Here is a 24,493-nt window from a genome sequence, read left to right on the forward strand (position 1 = left end):
TCTGTCAGTCATGCTCTATATTTGACTGCAGGAGCAAGCTTAGCCATCATTAGCATGATAGTTGTGTCATAAGGTTAAGCAGAGTAGAGAGGCAATTTGGAGTTAATTATGGCTTTCTGTGTACTGTATTACAATGGTTAAGTTAGAATAGGCCCAGTATGAAGTTTTTCAAGAAGTGCCTTTTCCCTTACTTTACCCCTTTTTGAATCTGAACTTCACTGCCCCTCCTGCTTGTGTGTGCATGAGGAATGGAAGAGGTGTGACTGGGATTGGCTTTGGATCTCAGTTTTCAGGTAGGCATTCAGGGACATGAAGGGCATCAAGAAAGACTTCTGCAAGTACATGACCAGCCACAGGGAGATGAAAGAAAACATGGAAAAAGCTGAGGTACTAGATGTCTTTTTTACCTTGGTCTTTATTGTAGGATTTGTCATCTGGAGCCCCAGGCCTTAGAGACTAGTGGGAAAGTCTGGAGCAATGAAGATTTAGCCTCAGTAGAGAAGAACCAAGGAACGGAACATTTTAAAAAGCTATCCACAAGAAAGTCCATGGGAACTGATAGAATGCACCTACCAGTGGTTAGAGAGCTGATATCATAGCAAAACCACTCTAAATTGTTTTTGAAAGATTGAGATAATACAAGTCTCTTCTTGAGGACTGGAAGAATGCAAGTGTTGCTTTTTCCTCCAAGAAGGGCAGGAGGGTGTGGGTATTTGCAGACTGTTCAGCCTCACCTAGATCCCTGGGAAGATAATGGAGCAAATTCTCCTGAGAAGCCACTTCCAAACATAAGAAGGACATGAAGATGATTAGCAATAGTTATTGTAGCTTTAAGAACGGGAAATCGTGCTTGACCAACCTGGCAGCCCTCTGTGACAAAATGACTGGGTTGGTGGAGGAGAAAAGAGAAGTTCGTACTGCTGGACTTTGTACTTCTGTCATTGTCTCCCATAACACCCTCACCATCTGGTCTAGCTAAGTAGACAGGGAAAGGGATTGCAAATTGGCTGAAATGCTGGGCTCAAAGGGGTGTGAGTGGTGCCACAAAGTCCAGCTGCAGGCCAGTTAGCAGTGGTGTGCCCTAGGGCTGTAGGGCCTGGGCTGTTTATTTTCATTAGTACCCGAGTGATGGGATGCTGGGCACTCTCAGCAAGTTCACAGATGATGTAAAATTGGGAGGAGTGGATGACACAGATGCCTGTGCTGCTGTTCATAGGGACCTTGACAGGCTAAAGACATGGGCTGACAGGAATCTTACATTTAAGAAGGTTCAGCAAGCAAATCTGCTGGAAGGGTGTCTGCATTCCAGCATCATCATCCCTGTACTTCACTGCTCACACCGTTGCCAGCTGCTGGTAGACTGCTGGTACTCTGCCTTGAGCAGCATACTGCCATTTACTTGTGGTGATTAGACTAAAATATGCAAAAACTGTTGGAGAGAACTATCAAATTCCTAGAGAAGACTGTGATAACAAAACTAAAACTTTTATTTTAAGGATAGTTGAAGTACTGACAAGGTGATTTTCACAGCTCTGAATGATTATTTAAAATGCTACTTGATGTCAGAGTTCAGTGAGGCAAGGGATGTGAAACCGGTTTTAGTCACAGCTTATATCGTGCTTTGCCCCTTGAAAATTTGCAGGGTTCCTGCTGTTTAGCCCTGTATTGCTGAACTCGCAGTCTATACAGTCATCCCTGCTGCCACAAGTTGCATGTGATTTGTAAATTATTTCTTTGTGGAAGTGCAACATATTGTCCAGCTGACCTTAATTCTTCAAAATTACTATTGTCACTTCACATTACTGTTTGCTGAAGCACCTCTCTTTCAAGATTTTGTTCAAGTTCTCATCTTTTGTAATAGATTTGCTGTAGTTAATGGTTGCAAAGAAGTGGGTTATGAAGAGGCAAAACCTTTGAGGATGAAGATTAGGAACAGACTCTTAAGTTGTCTGTGTTTGCAGGTGACCAGAATAGCTTTAATAGAAGTGTTGGTGTTAAGCATCTTGTGTGATGCTATATAAAGCATTTGATACAAGAAATTGGAATCTACGAGAAGGACTTGACGAAGATGACCTGTATTGATTGTCAGGGCCAAACTTGCACAGTAAGTAGGTGTGTGAATTCAGACAGGTTTTTATAAACCTTATAAAGTGAAACTCTAATGTGACTGTAATTGTTTGAAAGGAGCAAAAAGCAACAGCTTTGTAGGATCAGTGCTGAGTGTGATCTTAGAAGTGTAATAGTTCACAAACTTCAGGAGAAGAACTTGGAATCACTTGTATGCTATGCATTATGCTCTTCCCTGCTAAACAGCCCAGTGTATCAATTTGTGTTGCCTAAGGTTCGAGCTGCAGTGTGTCTTTATTGAGGTCTGATACTGTGACATCTTTCTGTAGCTTTGTTCCTTCGTGAATGGTGGCGTGTGTGTAGCAAAGCCATCGCAAGTTCCTAAATATGGGGCAGTCTCTGGAATGGCGATACTTTCCAATTTCCATGTTTAGCCACAATACAAAACCAAACCAAACCCCAAACTTTGATTAGTGTGATTATGCAAAGAATAAGTGCCAAAGAATTGGTGTCACTGATACTTGATGTAGGTGTTTGACTATACACACAACACTTTTGCAGGCTTCTGTGGTTAACTTTTTACTTATGTTGGCTTAGCAGATGTGGCAGAGGAAAGAATGGATTTTTTAGTGCATCAGTGATAGATGACCATATGTATTAATTTCTGTAATGAAATTACAGGTATCATGAGTTTGTGTGAGAGGGCAGAATGCAGTCTGTTTGGCTGCAGGTGAACAAAAAAAACAATCCCTCCTAGTGTTCTGAATCTAGAAATAATGTTCTAGATACTTTATGGGTTCCCGATACTTTATACTGTGTTGAATCAAAAGGACATTCTCAAGCGTATTTATAAATCAAACCTCTGAAGACTTACATTTGCTGCAGTATTTTCAGCTAACAAATATACCTAAGACTCTATGCATCATCATGCTGTAATCAACTGCAATCAGTTTGGCAATTGCTTAGATAACCCTTGTTGGAAGGAATATATCAATAGAAAGGGGTTCCTGTTTTAATCCTAATAACGCAAGCTGGAATGTGTGTTGTCTGCTGGATTGTTATTTGAAGTGGATGCCAGAAATTCTTATGATAAAATCAATGATATTCATTATGCCATTTTAAGGAGGCACCAGCTCTGCCCCAGAAGTTCACAGGAAACAAAATCTGAAAAATTTTGATCCAAGATGATACTGTATGTTGGCCCTGGAATACCTCTCACACCAAATATGAGTACCCAAATTCTAAAAGCTTTTCTAAATGTGTGACCTTAATTTTATTTCTTGTCTGTGAAATTGATCTTACAATTTTGAGATGCTCTTGGCAGGGAATTGGTAAGAAAAATATTTATACAGTTGCAGCTGTGTGATTCTTCCTCCTGTATATACTGATTCCAGATGTCTAGATCCAAGCAGGAATTAAATGGAGTTGATTTGCTTTTTAAAAGAGATGGTAGTCACGTCCCTGATGTGTACAGTACCATGACTGCAGTGTAGTTTGTTTAAGATCTTAAAGTGACAGTAAGTGTTTAAACAGAGTTGGTTTCTCATTTTAAACAGAGATAATTATGGCACAGTGTTGTATGGGAACCACACCATTACAGGAAGGTAGGCAATCCAGGACTTCATGAAAATCTTTTGCTAGACTTTGCTCAGTCTGAAATTGGACTTCAAAAACTAACTTTTGCACTTCAAGGTTGCTCAGTACAATTGAAGCTGAACAGTAAAAATGCAGTGAAAACAAAACAATTCTGTAACAACTTTTTGAAGAAAGGATATTTTTTTCTCTGTGAGTTTGTACAAAGCTCGAGTAGCAGCTCATAACGTAGCGACCCTTTCTAAAAAAAATTATTTATTAATATTTTCCTTGTACTAACATATTTTTTATTATTTGCAATGGCATTTGTGAATTTAGCAATACTTCTAGTTCCTGAGAAATGGAGATCTCAGTCTTAGTTTATTTTATAGAAAATGGTGTGTATACATTGGACAGAATGCATAGACCCTATAAATCATAACATCTGGTTTATTCAGTCTGGATTGTGTGATTTGCTTTGTCACTGTTTTAAAAAGCACACTATGGAAGTGAGCTTCTCTGTTTGGACTAGATTTTAATATATGAAAGCTCAGATGTAATTCTGTGACTTGGCTTTGTGTTTTGCTGTGTGTTGCTTGCACAATTCTCTTTGCTAATTGATAAAATTACATTCCCCCCAAAAAAACCTTAGCTGTTAACAAATGAGGTAATGCATTTTATCTAAGGTATGAAAAGCTTGAGCTGGAAAAAATACTAAGTGTTTGATATCTCATCTGCCAGGTTTATTTTCTTCCCCACCTCAGTTTCAAGTGCAAGTATCTAGAGATGTAAACTAATTGCTGACACTTAGCAATTGGACTAAATATGAGAGCAGGCTTGTCTGTTTCACTCCAGTAAACACTGTTAGGGTTTATAACACTAACTTGAATTAAACTTTTGTGTGGTTTTCAATAGACATTTTACTATAAAAAGGTTGAAATAATGGTGCTTATTTGTTTAATGCTCTCTCACTTGCATAAACTTCAAGAAAAATGCAAAGATCACTGTTTATCTTGGGAGAACAGGTAGCTAAATATAAAGGTATGATAATAAAAACACAGTAAAACCACATTTAAAGTAGTTATTTGAGTAATCTGGGCCAGTTTTTAAAAAAAAAATTGTACTTGAGAAAATAAGACTTTTTAACCAGTAAAAAGCAGTAATTTTACTTAGGAGAGAAATAGGTATAATATTGCCAGTTTATTTAGGAGCCTTGCAGTTTATTATTGGTCTAAACAGCTTGTTCTGTAAGGACTTGCTGCCAGTTCTAAGAAATATTGAAAAAGAACCTGATCGAAATACTTGTTCACCTTGTTCCTTTTGTCATGGGCATCTTGTCGCAAGTTTGGGAATGAAGTCCTAAAAAGGAAACAGAAAAAAACCCCAAAGCAGTAAACATCCCAATTTTTTTTTCCTAAATAGATGCATGTACTTTACTTAGTGAACTTGGACTATGTTCACATAAATTCAAAATATATATATTGGAAGAAATAGCAAATAATTAATAGCAGTTTTGTTCTGCTAAACCGGTTTCAGGAAACATGTAACTTCAAAAGAGAATGGATGTAACAATGAAAACTTTCACACAAGACTATCACTGAGGGAGCTTCACAAATACCTTGTTCCTAGTTCCCTGCAGCTGCCAAGTGGACATGTTCACCAGGATTTCTGGTGTGGACAAAATTTGGTTAGAAAGTCTCTGTATTTTTCGACAAGAATTTTTTTGAAAGCCAAAATAAGCAACCAGCAAAAGTATATTTATTATACTAATCTCCAAATTTGCACGCTTCTTGCTGCTTTCCTGACAGGATGTTTTGGTGGACAGTGTGTCCCTCCCTTAAGGTCAAGACAGGACAGGGAGTAAATCTTCACCCTTTGGAGCTGGAGCCATTTTAAACAATGATGCACCTTTGATAAGTGACTGTCTGCAGAGAAGAGGGGTATTAGCTATAGCACTTCCTCATATTGTTGTGTACTCAGGAGCACGTCACTAGGAAAGTCTCAGATCTTTACAAAGTCCACATTATCAACTGAACTGTGTGCAAAGCTGTAATTTGTGAAAACTCAGTTTCTTGAGGACCTTTGTACTGATTAGTTTAAAACTCTGCCCTTGCTTTTTAGATATAGTTTAGTGGGCTGTTTTACTCCATGTGACACAGCCATTTTAAATAGCAAGATGAATGCTCAGGGAGTTTTTTTGTAGTGTTTCAGTCTGTTCATTTTTTCCCCCAAATCATGACTCTTAATTTAAATCCTTCACATCTATATATATTGACTTTAGACACCTTTATATAGTAGAATTAGAGGGCTGATTTGGTCAGGAATTTTTTTTTTTGTTTTTGATTTTTAAAGTAGCTTGCTGCTGGAAGTTTTTTTGTGAACTTTTTTCTGTGTACAACTCATTTCTGTCCTTACAGTGCTGTGAGTTGATGCTAAGTGAGTGCTGCTTCTGGATTTCTTGTGGTATTGCTCCTCATTATGTGAGCTTCCCACTTTGAGAAAAATATCACTAGTTTAATTTCAGTGGCACATATGTAACATGTCAAGAACTACTTGACACAAGGAGTGCAAGAGGTATCATGCCAGCTGATGCCAGTGGGGATTATTTGCTCACTTGCCTGCAAACTGAATTCTGAACCATAATGTGTTTTCCCAGGTGTAGCACTCTGCTTTATGGGGGTGTTGGTCCAAAAAAGTATTCTCTAAAAAAGCTCAATTCCATTTTACATGTTGACACATAACATGGTTTCAGATGAGTGCAAAGGAGCCGTCTTTGTAAATTAAAATTAAATTATAAAGGGAACTACTCTGTATGTGTGTGTGCTCTGTGTTGTGGTGGTGGTGGTTTTTCCCCCTCCCCCCAAAGATCTGAATGCAAGTTTGATATCTGATTACAGCTCAAAGAGCTGCCAGGAGATCTACTGTAGTGGTTTGGTAAGTGGTTAGCTCTTCTGGGAGGAGGGTTGGGAATGAATATAAATTTTCATAAGAGGTTTGATTTTTCATGTTCAGAGAAAAAAAAAAGCTGCTTTATTCAGGCAGTAGACTCTACTCACCAGAATGATTGTAGAAACAAAATCATTCTTGACACACAAGCTGTAGATTTGCTTCAAGGTAGAAGTTTTAAATATTGATATTTGATAGGATTTTAGGATTTAATTAGGAAGTGTTTGACTTGCAGAGAACCACATGCCAACTTAAGCTAAGTCTGTAGAATCCTAATAGAAGAATAGTAGTGTAATTAATATCAACTAGCAATTTCATCAAGGATTAAATTATTTTGTAATTCTAAGTAAATTAGAAATAGTTTAGGTGCACTTATGGCAGTTGTAAAGCAAATCTTTTACCTTTAAAGGGAAAAAAAATGGAAAAAGGATAGGAGAGGAAATCATGGCAGTCTCTTTGGGTTAGATTTAATATTCACACCATAGTAATATATTGACTGCTGTGATGAAAACTTTCTATTAGTACCTTCAGGGAGAGGGGGAAGAGGGGATTAGAGCTGTGACTCTTCCTACTGAGAGCCTTTAATTTTAGTTTCTACAGAAATGAAGAGGACAATTGTCCACTCCTGTGCCCTCCTGAATATAAATGTGATGTCTTTCACTTACCATGGGTTCTTTTTCTTTCTTTCTTTGTTTTTAGCTGAGAAGTGCTTTCTTTCCTCTGCTGTTTTTAATGGAACAGAAAATGGAGTTGAAAAGGCATGGCTACTCCTTTGGGCTGGAGTTTGCATTGAGGCTCTTTGGTCTGTTTCTGTTCTTTGTGTGGGTTGCTGAGGACTGGAATTGGTTGGGGCAGTAGGACAGTGCACCTGGGAAGCTGAGAGGGAAGGGCACATCAGAGGTGTGCAAGACTAGTGTCCTCACTGTACAAAGTATGCACAGTACTGGTGCAAGCACTTCTCTAACTCACCATCCCATAGTTGTGGTTTAGATCAGTTTAGTTCTGGTAGCATTTTAATGTATGAATGAAGGGGGAGTGAGATAACTGTGAAAGAGCCCAGTGTTATCTTGTGAAATGTACAAGTGAGCTGGAAATCTGGCCCTAACTCACATTTTATTATTAATATTAGGACTTGGTTTTGTATTTTAGTTACTTGAAGACTGGTGCAAAGGGTTTTTCTTCCCCTCACTTTTGCTTATCTGATATTTATCTGTGAGTGAAGACTGGTTCAAACCATGATACTTTGGTGTATGTTTAGATAGTGATTGATGTTGGGGGTGGGTATTTCCTGATACTTAATGATGGTTTAGAAGAGTTAGTCATCATTGGCCAGGAAATACCAACTCCAGATTAGATTGAGTTCAATTATCTAAAAGATATTTCAGTGTCCATCTGAATGTGGTATGTTGCCAGAGACATTGTGTTCAAAATAGCATCTTGTTTTAGTATTTAATTATAGAATTAGTGGCTGTATGTGGGTTGTGGGGGCTATAAATATGTCATCTTGAAGTCACTACCTCTGCTACCTCAAGTTTTGGGAAGTGGTCAGGCAGTGTTGCCTAAAAATTGACTAAAATTCTGTAACTGCAGGAAGTTTGGTTTCTCAAATAAAAGAATGCTTAGTACTTCGCTCCCATCCTACCCTTGGCCAGCACAGTTGCCATCTATGTACATTTTGCAATATATTTCAGGTTGCAATTCAGACTGCATCTTTTCAGGTTGATCAAGTTCCCTTCTACTTTCTAAATGGGAGTGATGGTTCTCGCTTTTAGTCCCATGTACATGCATTAGTTTGTACTTGGCATGATAGAAATAAGTATGTTTGTTTAAGAAAAATGGACAAAAATGGCAAAAGTTAACATATACAACTACCAAACAACTATACTATGTATGACCAAATTGGGGGGTGTGTGTTATATTTTCTGACATTTAAAAAAAAAAAAGTATTTCTGAATATTTGTAGACCACCTTTCCAGAGATACTTATTTCTGGATACTTGCTCTAGTCTTTACTGACGAGGTAAACCATGCTGACTGAATATATTGTGGGAGTTCAAGAGGTGTAAAAACCACCAATGACTTCTGTAATTCAAGGCTGAAGGGAGAAATTCTGGAAATGTCTTCTGCCATTTGGCTTCTTTCCTTCTCAGGACAGGTGAATTTTTCCAGCTCTAATCTTTTAAAAGACATATATTGGTACTTAGCTGTGTAATTGTAGGTATCCATGCTTCCATTAGGTATTAAGCTCCTTTGGAATAGACTGAAATGTCCTGCTGTCTAGGCTTGAACTGTCTTATTAGTAAACCTTGGGATCCTGTCTGCACAGTTATTTTTATATGTGTGTGCTGAAGGGTAAAGTAGCTCTGCCAGTCACAAAGACAAACTTGAATGAGTGAAAGCAGGATTCAGGAATAACACTAAATTCATTTTATGGAGCTACACATACTATATGCTGTACATACCCAATGTTTCACTTTGGAACTTACCCTGCTCCTTCTCAGATGTTTTTTAAAAGCTTTCTTATGTTATCAGTTAGTACAGCTGGAGCTGGTAAAACCTTGCGTAAGCCTTGAAGATGCAGAGGAAATGAGGCATCTCCAGTGGCCCACTGATGCAATTGCTCAGGCTTTGCAGGAAAGGCAGGGTGTTGCTGAAGGTTTCGCTCAAGTTGTTGTACCCAAGTGGAGGACTGTTGGTGCCTCCTAAAACTCACTGGTTTTCATCTTCTATCACAGAAGGATGGACTTCATGAGCACATTAACTGCAGGGATTAAAAAAAAAAGGGGGTTCAGTAGATTATATTTTTATTTGGTTGTGTCAGTTGCTGCTCTGGTGGAATGTAATAAGTAACAGCCACAGTAAGCTGTGCTAGTTTATAAAGCAGGATATAGCTATTGCTTCTGATTGAGTTGTCTTAAAGTATTATGACTGTAGTAGTTTGTTAGAAAATGTTTGTTTGTTTTGGAGTCTCAGAACTGATGCAGGCACTACCAGAACCTGTGCCAAACAAGGCAGCTGAAAGTGACTTTGGTTTGTGTATGCTGCAGTGTTTCCCAGACCCGAGTTAGGTACCCTGGCTGTAGCCTTTGAGGCTGTGTGCAGTTGCTGTAGGTTTCCCAAGGTGTTTCAGTGTACCTGACCCACGAGGAAGGCTGGCCAGGCCCTTCCTGCTGCGTGTCATATCTGTCATGATGCCTAATGTGAGGGGGCGTGGGCGTGAAGAGAAGAGAATTTGCAGGGAGTGTCTCAGGGCAGCCTGTCCAGCAAAGCCTGTGTCTCAACTACATTCTTGTCTTACCTCCTTCTCTTGCAGAACTATATCTTTTCGTGCTCTGAATTCTGGGGAACTGTGTCATCTGTATTTGTCTGTAGTGTAACTGACCAAATCTGTAATGGCTAGTAATCTGTGGAGTCCTTAGAACAACAGACTTTTTTTGTTTTGCTTTGTTTTGTTTTGTTTAAATAGTAAGCAAAATGCTATGGAAGCCAACAGCTTAATGCTATAGGTGAAAGTGAATGTCTTGTAGTTTTCAAATCCTGGGTGGACTGGATTCAAATTATAGCAGGAGGTATTTGTTAGCACTTGTCTGAAATTAACAGTGTACTCTGTGAGTTCTCCTTTGATTAGTTGTGTAATCTGTTTATTCCCTGAACTAAGCTTGTGAATTTCTCCATAATTTCTTAAATACTGAATACCACATCTTTTTGTCTTAAGATTTTGTGAGCTGTAGCATTTGAGAGATTCTATGAAATAGAATTCTCTATAAAATTGTGGGACATCCTCAGGACATTTATTCCTTTTTAAAATGTGTATCCTAATGTAAGTGAGAACATAGTGTAGAAGAGCTTTTTGTGGTCTTGGAATTTATCTCAACCTAGACCTTTAAATTCAGTGAGCTCTTTAAAAAGTCCCTCTAATTGTTTGCATAGGGAGAATCTTTAACCACTTAAAATAGATTCAGAATAAGTTACTAGTTACTCATATGTTGAAAGTTTGAACCTTTGAAATGTAATACAGTGTAAATAAAAAATGGGTGCTCTTATAGTGTATTTAGTAGATAAATTTAAATGTTTCTCTAGTTTGAAGACTTGAGTCTTGCTGGGATTTGGTTTTAAACATCATATTCATGAAGCTGATATTATCAATATGCAGACTTCTACTCAAAATGTATTTCTTCTGTGATGCCAGTCAATAACTAGTCACTATAAAAGCTAGATAAGATGTCACTTAGCAATAGCTATGCCAACAATGCCTTTTTATTCATGTTTTAGTTGTTATTTCCTTACTTCTTTTCTTCTCAGACCTAGGACATAATGCTTAGTCAGTAATACTGACACACATTGCCTGATCTCATAATCTCTGGGTAATTATATCTACAAAAAGCACATTGTTTTTTTTTTTTCTTTCCCATTCCCAAAATAATTTTATAAAGGAGAATTAGTCAGAAGTTTAGGTTCTGATTTTGTAGCAGAGTGAGCATAAATTAACTTCACACAATGGTCATCAGCTGGGATACTTGGGTTTTACAGAGGTGTTCAGTCATCCCTCTTGCTTGCCCAAATTCCTTGGGCCCTTCTGGAGTCTCTGTTCAAACCGAACAGCAGCTCTGCTGAGAGCTTCACGTGTCATAGCTGTTTTAATTCTACTGACATAGTCCTTTTTATGTGTAACATAATACTATTATCCAACAGGAAATGCAGTCTCCTACAGTGAATCTCAAGACGATCAAATATTTTAGGAATGCTTTCTAACCTTCTTTCCAGTATCAGGGAAATAAGTATGTCAAATACTTATCAAATGCTTCTCTACCCCTTTAGGAAAAATGTTTACAAGTTTGCTTTAGGTGTCTTCACTCTTGTGAAATGTAAGACAATTTTTAAACTTCTATTCAGATATTAATTTTTTGTAAGTCCTGGGTGGGTTCTAAAAGAGGAATTTAGCAGTAACAAAATTTTAAAAATCATTTTTATTAGAAAAGACACTCACCTATAGAGAATATTTTGAAAAGTAAAGATGTTCTTAGTAGAAAAACATCCTCCCCTCCCCATCAAACAAACAACAAAAAAAGGGAGTAAGACAATTTAACTGCAAAAACTGGAGGAGATCACATGCATGTTCAGCTGTGAATAAATCTTAAGCTTGGGCAAACTTTAGGTATGCTCTGTGAAGTTAGCTCATGTGGTCAGTCACATCTTTTGGGATTTTTGCCTTACTAGTTAATCTGTTTTTTCACACAAATTTTACTTGTTCTACGTAGAAAACATAAATTCAGTAACAGGATTGTATGCATTGGTGTGTAATACAGAAAGGGGATTTTTCTGTAGCCCAAACTTCTGATTTCATTCCCAGCCTTATTTCTTGGTTGCTCTGTTTCTGTGAAAGTTCAGAACGTGCAGACTGTATGCCCTAAAGTAGGCCATTTCCTGAATCTCCTCTTCTTTCTTAATTTTGTGTTGCTGGAACTTTGCTCAGTGTGTAATTGGTATTTGGGTCTCCCACATATGGCTCCAATCTCCTCCTGTATCTCGAACCCTGGATATTTATAGCAAGCCCGCCTCAATGCCTTATTCCAGCGGTGAGAAACTGACTCAGAGCACATTGCAATTCCTCCTGCGCCCATGTCTGTGACCAACTGTGGAGTTCTGGCATGCATTGCATTCCTGGGTGTGGTTGGAGGACAATCCAAGATAACCTCGGTTATCTTGGCTTTGTTACAGCAGCCTGTTGCATTTTACAAGTTCATGTTAGAGGCTATGAAAAACATTCAGTTCCAGGCTCTGAAGTTAGTCTGTCACTTTCATCTTTAGTTCTTCTTTTTTGAAAGAATTCAGGGAGAGAGAAGTTCTATGATGATACAAAAGGCCTGTGTAGATCACTAATTTGATACTTCAAAATATTGGGAATAAAAATTATGTAGGTGTGATTGCTTGTCAGCTTTAGGGTTTAGAATCCAGGGCATGCTGAATTTCATCCCATTCTTTCTGCTGTAGTTTTCAGGGTTCAGGATGCTTCGTCTTGTACCATTAGTAAGTTTATTTTGTCAGAATGACTGTAATGTTTAATCTTAAGAAACTTCTAAAATTCAAGTTGGTTGACCAAGAAAGGACGCAGCCTTGAGTTAAACTTGGAAACAGAAGGACCAAGTACAGGAAAGAAAGTGAACATGGAAAATACCACTGTAGCTGTCAGGCATGATGGTTGGACTGCAATCCTTTCTGGTGATAAGGCACTTCCAATAGGCAATGTGAATATGAGTGTCCTGGAAACTGTTGTCACTAAATGGTGTTGTCATTGCACAGACTCAAGATTTGAAGGGCTGAGGAAGTTCTGTCAGTTTGTGTAGTCAGACACTGTGTACTTTATAAAGATGTTTCTATACAATCCCTGTGTAAACAGTGCTGGTGGTCAACTTCAGAGGGTGTATTTCACAACAGAGAGAGGTGCAAAAGGAGAACATGATTTTTGCCCCTTCCTTTGTAGGGTATTTTCTTACAGACAGTAAGGGAACAGCATAAGAACTCTGAATTCATTAATACTTAATTTATCCTTAATTAAAAAGGAGTGACTTAAGTACGCTGCCCTTGAAAATAGTTATTACATTTCCAAATGGATAGATTTCATTTAAGAAGCCTTCTGTATGTAAAATACTGAGTGTAAATAACTGAAGAACATGTTATTGCATTGATGATTGATCTTTTTGAGTGATACTTGTGAGTTCATCAACTTTGCCTCACCACTGCAAAATATCAACTTGGTGTTACTCTTAAATCTGGTTAGTGTGAAATTTGAGAAAAAGTGGTTTGTGGCTTGCAACAGCACTTTTTGAGGCATGTGATTCAAATGACCGTAGACACTTGCATAATTTTACTGTCATGAGACTAAGCTGGTCAGAGAAACATATGTAATAGCTACTTGGCTGTTTCCGCTCCTAATGTAGGAATCCAATTTCTTAAGTCTCAGCGCTGGCAAAGCTGTGTATTTATGTTTGTATCAAGGCTTTATATAAAAGCTATCAGTATTTCTTACCTGCAGTGGTTAGACTGCTATAATGTTGAAAATCTCATATAGAGAGATGAGTTTTGTAGTTCTTGTCTGAGAACTCTTTCCTTTTCCAGAAGGTAATACCACTGAAGGAGACCACTGCCTTTAGATGTGCTGTTTGTTTGGTGCTGTGTGTGCAGCTTCAGAGTGCTGCAGGTAAGATGCTGTAGTGCAGATGATCTCAGGAGGTGGAGTTTGAGCTGGGAAGATGCAGTGCAAACCATAAGCAGAGTAGAAGGGTGACTCTGTAATATAGATAGTTGCAGTGCCCCTGATGGACAAATCAGCCTTTGGAATGAAATCTTACCTTTCAGAATTAATGTGAGGTATGAGCAAATGCTTGATTATGCAAGTAGAGAGGCCTTAGCCATTCAGCTGTAGACAGCCTTTGGTTTTCTCTAGTTTTGTTAATGTATTTTTTGCAGGACACCAATTGTCATTAGTTAGCCAGGTGTGAAGATTGCTAAAGCTGCCAGGGGAGTGGTACAGTTTGAGCGGACTTTCTAAGTTCTGCCATGTGCACTGATGTTTTATGTCCAAGTGAAATGTGTACCTTTGGTAATCTCAAAGTGACATTAGGTGATGCTTGGTCTTCCAGGGGCTGTGGTCAAGATTGACTCTTCCAGAACTTGCCAGCAAGAAGGGATTATCCCAAGATTCTGAATTGAAAAGAACCCACAAGGATCCTCAAGACCGGCTCTTAAGTGAATGGCCCATATGGGAGTTGAACCCACCGCCTTGGCATTATTAGTACTACATTCCAACCAACCGAGCTCATCTCAGTAGCACAGTATGCCAACTTCTTAGGAGATCTGATTTTCCTAGAGTAGAATAAGCTCACTTCCTACCTCAGTTCAGTACCTATGTCACCAAGTCACTATTTGCATTCCTTGTTTGTTACTTCCATTCCCGTGAATTAAGGAATGTATAATTGATTCCTTGTGAAGGAAGATGATGATGTCTACCACCTAATTTTAATGGCATTCTAAATGGTGTTATCTATATTACCAGTGTCCTATATGCTGCCTATTGTATAAGAGAAAATGCACATTCTGTAAGATTAACTTCTTTAACATTTTCTGGACTTAGAAAGGGAAGGCAGGGCATACTGATAAAAGTGGTGATATATGAATGGAGTAGTAGTGCTACAGTCACCTGCCAGAATAATGGAGGTGCTGTTTGAATCAGTGGACTTTGTGACTAGTTGCTGGTGAAGATAACACAGTTGTGACTTTTGTGGTTGTGTGAATCTGGCAGCACAATATCGAGTGTCCTTTTCATTGAGTCTCTATCATGCCTGCCTTGATGCTACGTGTCAGCTGTTCCATTGCAGGCATTTTTAGACTGCCTTCCTCTTCATCCTGTCTTCTGTTGCCCAGCTTAGTTGCCACTCCAGGAAGCAGCTGTCTTTTATGAAAGTAGGGTGATGTTCTCCATACCAAGATGGCAATGCAATGCACATGGTTTTATCTCTCTTCCTGGGCAATAGAAGCAGCACAGTTTCCTACTTGCCCCAGTTGTAGAGCTCATATTGCTTTTATGTCAAACTCACTCATACCAGGAGTGAAATTTGTTGCTTGCCACTGTCTGTGTCCATCAGCAGGCAATGCAGAATATGGCAATGGTAGAACCTGAATTATTCAGGAGAAATTCATGTGAGTGATGCCTTGGTTACCTTCTGCCACTTGCTCTGTACTGTGCTGGATTTTTGAGGAGTGACTTGTAGAAGTGCGCTGTGCTGCAGATGTGGAAAGGCTGCCTGTGGGTGCAGGATTTCAGGGTTGTCAGGTGATATTTCTGTCTTTGCTGAGCTTGAAGCTTCATTGATTGCTCTGATGGACTTGAGAATGAAGACAAATTTTCCTCATTATTTTTTGTTTGACTTTTCTTGCTCTTTTGCCCAGCAGTTTAAAGTTGGGAAGATGAGAGGTATTGTATGATTCAAGAGGCTATTGCAGCCATGTGGTTTTCCAGCATGTGTTACTTATGGGCAGTGCACTTTCTGGGATTCTCTGCCACCGAGCCCTGTGTGTTGCAGCAGATTGTAGCTGTTTTACTGTGAACAACACTTGATTTAGAAAGGTGAGAGACATGTGTGGGTTTCACTGTTCTAGCCTAGCTGAGGTCATTCAGACTAGTGTGTTTGTGAGGACTGTTTGGCATCACTGGAGCTGCTGAATTGCCACCGTCACTGGCAGCCCTGCCTGTAGTCCTGTACTGACTTGTGGGCAGCCTGATCTCCCTCTGGGAGGACATGACCTGCCATGCAGCTGTGAAATGCATGTCACCTTCTGAAGGAGACAGACAGGCAGCATCCTGCTTTGCTTAAGATCATGATGGCGGTGAGGAACGTTAATTTATATACCAGGAATAAAACTACATACCTCTCTAGTTTGGGGTGATGTTAATATTGAACTTTTTTTCCTGGTTTTGAACAACTGTAACAAGATGGTTAAAAGCTCAATTTGTTTGACTAATGAGCATCTGAATAATAGTTGCATAATGAACATGGTCTTTTTGTCCGTGTCTCAGCTGACAGCTTATTTTAAAGAGAATTAATGAATGCAATATGATACATATCTGTAGTTCTTATCAGCCCTAGCTGACCAAATGTTTTACTGATGGCTTGAGATGTTTCTGACTTAATTCAGCATGTATTGAGTGTAATTATATCTTCATTTGAAGCTTTTGAAATAAAAACACCTTTTCATGCTCATAATATTAAATTGACCCTTTATTTCCATATTGGGGCTGAAATAAACATATATTTTTATTAAATATTTTTTATTTTATAAAAATAAAAAATAGTTTAGAATCAGTTAGGTGGGAGAACTGTTAATGAAGGATAGTGAGACAGTTTTGTGAATATTTATAGGATTTTGGTATTCATGGAAGAGGGTGATAGTCTTAGCTCCTTGTATAGGTAAACTGGGACCCTGAGAGGCAGCACTGGCATTTTGAGATGCACATCTTAATTTTGTCTTTTAATGTATGATGGATTAACTTTTAAAGTGATTGGTTTAACTTCATCTCACTAAGTGTTCTGTGTCTTACTGCACTAAGAGTATGGGAACAATTTTGATCTTAATTTCCAAATTCTATAGACAATTTCAGTGGAGGATTTTTATTATTACATGGAGGTTATTTTAAACTGTTTGCATAGAATGCGTGTTGTGGCCTTTTCTTAATAATAATTTTGAGATGTGAGTATAGCTTGTGAAGAAAACACACATGCAAAGCCTCATTCTTGGCTTTTAATGCATGTTTGTTTTTTGTAGTAGAAATTCTGTGCTGATCTTGAAAGAGATAAAATCTGTATGCTAGCAGAATTAATATGGGGAAGAGAAAGTTAACAGAAAAAAGTATCACCAGGAAGGTGATACAGTAAGTCTGAATCCATTATATTCTAGTCCATTATATTCTAAGACTTGACCTTCTGAATTACCATAGACTTAGTTTTGACTAGCAGGTAAAATGCTGATGTGAGTTCTTGCAGTTCGTTTGGTAGGTAAAGCAGTTTTACAGGTTTGGAGCAGTCTGTCTCAGGTAGCGACATGAAATTCACATATATACTTCCCCCCCAGTGTTATATTAGATGAACTGGTTTAAATATTGTTTACAGGCTGGAATTAAAACCCTGTTGTGGTCTTGGAAAGACCAAATATTTTGACTAGATAGTTAGAGAAATTAACATATTTGCTTCCATTTCTTAATTAAAGCTTTCATTAAAAAACTTCATTATCATGAAGGAATTTTGTAATCATTAATTTGATTTTAGGTGAAAGGGATAGAAACCATCTCTTTGGATGTATACAGAGTTATTTATTTAGAGAAATACATTTTCATTGTTAGATATACTTAAAGTGAACTTTCTTTTCTCTGGGTTAAATGGAAGAAAAAAAAAGCAATTTGGAGAGGAACTCTGGGATTTATTGATGTCTGAAGCTTTATGTGATAGTTCTCACTGAGCATGTAGTTGTGGATTCATAATATATCATCGTTGGTCAAAAATAATGTGTTACTAATTTTAATGACCACCATGAAATCTGGTAACTTCTGGGGAAGGAAATGTCTGAGAGATTATTATCAGTGTTTAAGAAAACAGTGCCTGTGAGATATTTTGTAGCAATAGCAGTTGAATTCCTATCTACCTCTAGCCTCCATAAGGACCAACATTACTATCCTTACAAGCAGACAGCTTTAAATGCCAAGTAATAGGGAGAGGGAGTGGGGGAGAGAAGTATGCATCTAAGAGCAGACATGAAAAACTTTACTTGGAATTCTTCCATAAAACGTCAAACCTTAAATGCAGACTGATCAATGTATCCTTTTATCACTTAATTCCATAGAGTTCACCTCTTCCCTCCTCTCCCCTCTTATCCCAAATTAAAATACGCAAACATTGAAATTAGTAAGATGAACGGTTTTACCATATGTCGGAGAAGCTTCAGGTCTGTTGCCATGAATAAAGAAAAATCTAGCCTTGGCTGGAGTTGTGGCAAATTGGTATAATGGCATAATAATTCCAGATTGTGTGGTTGTTCTTTAAAATAAACACTTGAAATTATCTAAAAACACATTGTGTTGTGAGGTATAGGGAGAAAATGACCTAAGTTCCCACATGAAACCTTTTATTGCCCGTATTGGACTTGACCATATCACTTTATCATCTCCCCTTTGTTTCAGCCCATAGATTCCTTTTTATTTATTTATTTATTTATTGTTTTAAATATCCATGGAGTCATGATTATAGCTTCAAGAGAGAGGGATTTTTAAGAAAAGTACTATAGGAGAATCTGAGGGGGGGAGGGGAAAAGTTAGTCACCAAGTGAACATATTCTTGCTGCTGTTACATGAACATTGTTCTGGTAACTGATTCTACTACACTTGGGTTTGGGGACTGGTTTTTTTCCCCAACATTACGTACATCAGGATTTTATGAAGGTAAGAGCTTATAAAAGACATTTCTTCAGTTATGTTGCTATATATAATTTTCAAAATCACTGAAGTCATGCTTAGATCTTAAGGCTTTGCAGTAAACAGACATGGGAAACATTAGGCACAAAGTGAGGTTTTTTATGTGCTGTGTCATCATAAGGAATGCTAGTTGTCTAAATACAAAATGGTGCCAGAAAGGTGGAATTGTGTTTGCATTCTCTGTTTAGACACCTCTCACAGGGAGTATGGTGGCAGATTTCTTAAATGTTTCATGAGTTATGTGGTTGATGAAGCATGTGGCTCATATTAGACTCTAGAGAGGATGCAAAATATTTTTGAAGGTATTTAACTGGTGAGGGACTTTAGAAAGCATTGCATTCTGTGTGCTTAAAAGTATTTGTAGCTTGTGTCTTTGTTAAGCTAGCTTCTGATTTGGTTACATTTGTGTAAAGCAAATGGATTTGGGAAAATTCTGTTTCTTGCAGTGCTTTGTAAAGAGTTATTATGAGAAAAGTGTTATGGAACAACTCAAAACTTGCACTGGACAGGTGCACAAATGTATACATTAATTACTACTATAATAAATAAGATTTGTGTAAAGAAAAATGTATGTTCTTAGAAGTTAACCACAGTTACAATGTTGGATACTAGAGTGAGTTCCTAAGATCATTCTGCCTATATTTTATGTGGAAGTGAACTTTTTCTGTTGTTAGGCTTAATGAGGGATGATCATATGATTTTCTGATATTCTGACAGCCGGAAAAACTTACTGTGTCTTTTCTCTGGGCTCATTTTTATCATTAAAACCTGCCACTTCTTCACAGAAGCTTGGTGCAGCGCTTCACAATTTCACTTTGAATTCTAAATTAATATTAAAAATGTTTATTGTGTCATTTGCCCTCCTCCTTCTTTGCATTGGCTGCAGTTAGAAGTGTGGTTGATTTAGCGTGAACAAGCTGAAGAAAACCCACAGATAAGAGGGCCTTAATTATATTTAGCTGTGGAGGATGGGAGCGATTGAAGTGTCTTGAGCTGCCATGTAGCAGCTGCCAGGCAGTGACTGACTGGGGTGCTTGGCCCAGCGCAGTAATGGTGTCACAAGGAGTCATCCGTCATCCTGTGAATGACACACTTCGAGGCAGTTTAAGCTAATTTTCATTTCGTAATTGAGTTTGACTAAGTGCACCCATGGCTTGTTGCCACAATAATTCAGATTTTGTGAGCTATCTGGAATATACAGATTCATTTCATTTAAATGTCTTGAGCTATAAAAACTTGTGCTTGTGTGTGCTTTTTGGAAAGGGAGATCCTTAGCGTGTAGTGAGGCAGCTGTCGGTGGTGCTGCGGCAGTTGGGTGTGAGCAGCTCTGCTGTGGTGCTGTGACAGCTGCAACACGAGGTGTGGCCAGCTGGACTGGCCCTGAAGGGACACCAGCTTGGGAGTTGGGCTGCTTCACAACAAAGGCTCCACAGCACAGTAATTCTCTCTGATACACTCCGTGTTCTGGGAAGAACAGAAGATTTAGACATGAAGCAAGACTTCCCAGCTGCTCACATTGGACTGGGTGATGTCCTAAATGGATGGCTGCACCACCGCCACTAGAGGTTCCAATAACTTTTGGAAGTTTTGATCAAATAATTCATCTGAGTGGTTTAGGGATTTGTGTTTTTTAATTTCTCTCTATTTTTAGTTTTTAAACTTTCCCAGACCTAGGAATTGTCCTGCTTGATTTTGTATCATAAAAAGAAGTACTGTTCTATTAAAACCTGGACTGCCGGAGGATTCTATTGCTTTTTCACAGTTCCTACAATATAAGAATTGGAAAAACATCATTCCCTTGTTATTTTCTAACATTATGACCTTGTAATTGTTGGGGCTTTCTCCACTGGAAAATTGGTTTTCTGAGGTGAAGACCTTTGATGTACCTAATCTGTCCTTGAACTGAAGGTATTAAGTAGTCCTTGCTATCCTCCTTATCCTTGCTTCTTTCCTGCACCTTCCAGTTTCATTTCAGAGAGGGTATATTAACTACAAAAACTATACAGTATTGAAGCTGAGTGCAGTCTGGTCTTATGCTTGCGGCATCCTGGTTGCTTTGCTCTGCTTCTTTCATAATAATTCTTTAATAATAATTTAATAATAATTAATTTTTAAATATTAAGTATTTCACAATAATATCACAATCATTCTTAATACTGTTTGCTTATTTGACAATTAAATTTTTAGAGGACTAAACATGAGTTATGACCTTTCCTAGACAGTAGTAATGACTGAATTCATGTTCATTGCTAATAATAATTACAGTGGCTTTTTTACCCATCTTCCATATGCTTTTCTCTGCTGTTTTTATTACAGAATAATTTCTTCTTTGTGAGATGATCTTATATTTCTAAAATCAGTTTCAATTACTCCGGAACATTTTGCATCACCTGCAAACAGTTGTTGAACTATTTTCTTTTGAGCGCGTACACGAATGAACGAAACATTTCTGGTTGTGGTAGAGGAGAGCCCTCTATACCTCCCTGTTTTGTATCTGAGCATGCCACTACTCATGTGGATTTCTCTAGTTTCTCTGTACCTGAATCCTACTTGCTGGCAGACTCAGCAGTACTACTGTTCATTCCCACTGAAGGTTTCTCATAAAGCTGATACAAATCCATGGTTTGTTGTTCCAAATGTTTCCAGTATGTGTGCCCGGTGGGCTGTTGGGCTGGACCATGCTGTGGGCTGGTGTAGAGCAGTGTTGCAGGATCAGTTGGCCAAAATGGGGTTGCTTTTGCTTTTGTGAATCATTGTCTATGAACCAAGGGTAAAGCTTCACTATGAATATTTTTTAATATCTTGCTGAAATATATCCTCCGAGTGAACTGGTTTAGAGTGCAGTTGGTTCCTGCAATGCGTGCTCTGGATCTGTAGCTCATTTTGTCTGCTCTTACCTAAGAGCTGGAACCAAACATACACAAAATCTCTTACTTAAGAGCTGGAACCAAAAATACACAAAATGTGTGTTCTTATGTTTCTGGACTCTCAGTAAGTAGGGAGTGATCAGGTCAACAGCACAAAGATATGATTGACTGATTTATATTTGACCCTGTCTGTTACTAAGCAGCAGCTGTTTGGCCTTGTTTAGTCAACACTGATTATTTGCTTATAAAATACTCATAGGTACTATGGAAGTAAGTCCAGTGTAAAAACTTAAGATTTATGATTGCTCTACCAGTAAAAGGTAGTTATTTTACGTGTAAAATAGTGTTTTTTGAATTTTGAAAATACATTTATTTTTGTGGGATTTGACATACATAACTTCAAGCTGCAGTTTGTGGAATTGGGTGATTAAAGAACATACCTTTTGGCTGTTTCAGCTGGTTTTGTACTTTCTTCTATATCTAATTTCATTTTGAAATTCAGCATGTATTTGTAAAGATACCTTTTAAACTGAGATGTTCATGTTTGAAAACTGTTGAGTTGTCTGATATTTAGCTGCCCTAAATGTAAATTATTCAGTTGAAAGGAACATGGCTTGGTTAGTTAAAATTATTCACATGTGTGTGGATGAGCTGCAAAGCAGAATTACTTGAACTGCTTTTCACAAGGCACGTAGCTAGTGTTTCTTTACTAAACTTCTGCTTATTTTTGGTTATTATAGATAATATAATTCAACTCACTTAGTATCACATCAAGTGTTTAGGAGACCTGCTTTCCACCAGTGACTGGCAGTTTGCAGGGTATTTTTAGAGTGATCCTACAAAACAAGGGGATTACTGCCTTATATCTCTGCTCTTAAACCTCTTAGCATATTGTTTAGGACCATAGTCAGAGTTTGCAGTTGCTGTGGTGTCTGATGAATTGGGACATTTGCTTTATAATAGTTATTAATGGAGAAAATGAGGATTGCTTTCTTTATTTGCTGAATTTCACAGGTTTGTGAGAGGCAAATGATTTATCTTACATCAGCTAGAAAGGGACATTGCATATCCTTAGGAATAACTTCTGCCTTGCAATGATCAAGCTTGTATTTTTGTGACAGTTTAAGAGTCTGAATGTTTACTTTGTTGATACTTCTGTTACATAGCATTGTAGAATACTCACTCCTATGTTAATTGCTACAGTCTGGGGGTATTTACGTTTGAAACGTGTATTTTACAAAATCCTAAGCTTTAGGACAGGGCCTCTGGTAGCTGAATGTTTTAGCCACATAATTGTTAACAGTGTGTTGGAGTACAGTTCATTATTTCATTTCCTGATATTGCATAAGCTGTTTGCAAATTTTGTTTAAGTCTGGCTTTTGCCAGTAAAATGTTGCTGTCATAACATTGTTTTTTCCCCTTCTTCCACCCTCATCTGTGGTGCAGATAGAATTGTCAAGTGCTCTGGAAAGAGTTGTGGTGTGCTCACACAATACCTTAGTTCAGGTATAAGACAGCAAGAAATCTGATGGATTTGAGGATGTCTTGTACTTCACATCATATGATAACAATGCATCACAATTTCAAAGAATGCTGTCAGAGACATTATTGTCACAGCTCTGATCTCTTTGGTCTTACATAAAGAGTTTAAGGTTGCCATTTCTGCTGTGTTTTCAAAGTATGATCTAAATATTACTTTCACTGCTGAAAGGTGAGTTTTCTACAGCTTCAGAAGACTTTCAGTTATGTACCCAATAATTTATCTTCAGCAAGGAAAATCCCCTTAATTTGAACTCTAAATAATAACGATAATAATAACAAAATGCATTTGCTGGCTGAACAAATGAAGAAATGCTTCACCTATATGTATATTTTGGTAGAATGCTTACTTTTAGTATTGTACTATGAGATGTTAATTGGGTAATGAAAGGGTGAATGGGTTGGAAAGCCGCGTGGTGAATAATGTGGTTAGTCAGCCTGTATTGCGAAACTGGGCTGTTAACGTTTTAGTGAGCATGCTCATACGGTTACTTGCCTTCATTTGCTTCAGTGTGACAGTGCTGGATTTAATTAGATTTTATGGGGTCTAAACTTACAAAAAGGCTCAAAGTTCTGCATTGAGAATCTGACACATGGGGTGACCTTTTCTTCCTTAGAAGATAAGGGTACTCTGTGTGCTTGTGCTGGTGAATAATTGCAGAGAAGCTGTTGCAGGGCAATTGCAGCAAGTTTTGGCTAACCTTTACAGTAGGCTTGGTGAGATAGGACATTGCATGTTTTTGTACTGTGTAAGTGGGAGAGGAGGGGAGAGCATTTGCTTAGCAGCAATGCTTAATAAGGATTTTTCAGAGAACTAAAACTCCATCCTAGCAGCTTCATAATAGACAGGGGCAGACTATTTACCTTGGCAGCACTCAACTTGCTTTCGTAGCTTGCCTCTTTTTTATAAATGAAATGTTCTTACATTGTCATCTTAAATTTAGGGACTCAAATTGTACATTAGAGAGCAAAAGAGATCTAAATATTTTGAACTGCTTCTACTTGTGTTTGTACTGCAGGTAAGCCTGCCAAACCCAAAGCTCATCCCAAGAGAATGACTTGAAACAGGCGTGTTTCCTCACTCATGTGCTTGTGTCCTGGTTATAGCCAAGATATACAAGAATGTTTAAGTGGCAGCAGTGAATTGTATTTTATTGGAAAAAGCAATGTGAAATACTCTTCTGGAATATGGAAGTGTGGGCTGTTCACGTTTCCTGGTGAATTTCATAGTATGATTGAGGTTTTCATAATGCTCAAAAGATAGCTGTTAAACATTAGTCTGTGGACAAGTGTGACCAGGTTGTATACTTGCACAGGAACTCGGAGCCACTGAGCTTTCTAAGGATACAGACCTTCACAGCCATGTGAGGAATGTCTCTGGAGTGTATTCCTAGTAAGAAGGTTAGATAAACACATTTTTTTCAACAAGCTTAAGATTATTTTAATTTCCTTTTAGATGTGAAATATCAGGTAGCTTTGGTAGG

At 38.0% G+C, this 24,493-nt stretch overlaps 1 protein-coding gene across 17 annotated transcripts in view; it reads left to right on the forward strand.

Annotated features, from left to right (window-relative positions):
• The window catches only part of NUMB (NUMB endocytic adaptor protein), a 90,902-nt gene that overhangs the window by 26,554 nt on the left and 39,855 nt on the right, over positions 1-24,493 (forward strand). Inside the window, exon 1 of one of the 17 annotated variants that reach the window (XM_072930036.1) lies at positions 13,703-13,782. The exons of 15 other annotated variants lie outside the window; for them this stretch is intronic. The gene's annotated coding sequence lies outside the window, so the exon portion shown is untranslated. Of the gene's footprint in view, positions 1-13,702; positions 13,783-14,394; positions 14,417-24,493 lie in introns of those variants that run through there. One more of the 17 variants, XM_072930035.1, reaches the window with a different exon arrangement.

The sequence above is a fragment of the Taeniopygia guttata genome, chromosome 5 (assembly GCF_048771995.1).
Source record: "Taeniopygia guttata chromosome 5, bTaeGut7.mat, whole genome shotgun sequence".
NCBI lineage: Eukaryota > Metazoa > Chordata > Aves > Passeriformes > Estrildidae > Taeniopygia > Taeniopygia guttata.